This window comes from Pteropus alecto, unplaced genomic scaffold (assembly GCF_000325575.1).
Source record: "Pteropus alecto unplaced genomic scaffold, ASM32557v1 scaffold7, whole genome shotgun sequence".
Taxonomy (NCBI): domain Eukaryota; kingdom Metazoa; phylum Chordata; class Mammalia; order Chiroptera; family Pteropodidae; genus Pteropus; species Pteropus alecto.
The window spans coordinates 60,532,213-60,533,458 of NW_006494614.1; the positions used below are offsets into that span (position 1 = coordinate 60,532,213).

The window sequence follows — 1,246 nt, forward strand, 5'->3', positions numbered from 1 at the left end:
GCCTACAGCACGTGGTCTTCCTAGGCAGTCTCCCATCCAAGTACTAACCAGGCCCGACCCTGCTTAGCTTCCGAGATCAGACATCGGGCTTGTACAGGGTGGCATGGCCGCAGACCATGGATCATGGCTCTACTGGGACGTGAACCCAGGACCTTCTGCATGTAAAGCAGATGTGCTAACCGCTCGCTACACTATGGAACCACGTCCTCAAAATTTCTTTGGCTGTGTTTTCGATTTTAAAATGTTAAGGATTTCTAACAGGTTAGAAAATTTAGCCATGATCCACAAAGGTACCTGTGCTCATGCTTCCTGTCCCGTGGCAGGCTACGGCACAAGGACTTGTTTCCTAAAATAATTAAGTATCTGAGAATAAGCTCTGAGTTAGACATCCTCTGTCTCTGGATAACTGAGTGTTCTGTGCTGTAGAATTTCCATGTAAGATGAATTTGTTTCAAGGCTGGTTCAGAGGTCATGACTTCTGTCACTCCTATCCCATTAGTTACCCAAGGGTTGACAACCCACCAGGGCAAGAAGCTCACAGCTCTGTACTAGGCACTGCGTGTGGCACTACACAGTATTTCTGTCCTCACAAAACGCCTGAGGGGTAGGTAGGTATTGTCCTACTCTACAGAGAAAACAAAAATATGTTTACAAAAATCACAGAATAAATTGCAAATTAGCACAAAATTGAGCACACCAATACATAGTGAATTCTGGATAAAAGTTTGAACTGGAGTCAACAAGGGCGATCACAGCCTTCCTGTGAGATTTTTTTAAAACTACTCTTTGAAGGAAAAGACAAACTTGAAGATAAAAGCAGAAGCCAACATCATTTATCACCAGGCATTCTCGGATAAGCTGGAGATGATCTCTCCACATGCTAAAATTAGCTTGTGATTAGTAGATGGAGAACAAGTGCTATAAAATTTATGTAGTGGATTTTACTCAAAGCCCAAACATTTGGATCCTTTGCTCTGAACAGCAGGTTAAAGAACAAAGGACCCCAGCTCTTTGCTAACTGAACTGCAGAACAAAGGTACAATTAGGTCCTTTGGCCTAGTTCTAAAGAATTCTAAGAAAAGGATTTCAATAGGAACGGCATACATAAATATACTGAACTTCAGAAACTAAAGATGAACAAGTCCCTCACCTCTGCTTCCAGATTCTCCCTTCAGAGTCACTCCCACTGCCACAGCAGGCTTCCTCAGATCCACTGGGTGGCACAGCCCCTTCCTCCACACCCACG

The 1,246-nt window shown here is 43.8% G+C and overlaps 1 protein-coding gene and 1 pseudogene across 1 annotated transcript in view; both read right to left on the bottom strand.

Moving 5' to 3' along the window:
- On the bottom strand, nt 1-115 carry LOC112474947 (annotated as a pseudogene).
- Nucleotides 1-1,246, bottom strand: part of GINS2 (GINS complex subunit 2) — a 10,595-nt gene that overhangs the window by 3,418 nt on the left and 5,931 nt on the right. The window lies entirely within an intron of this gene.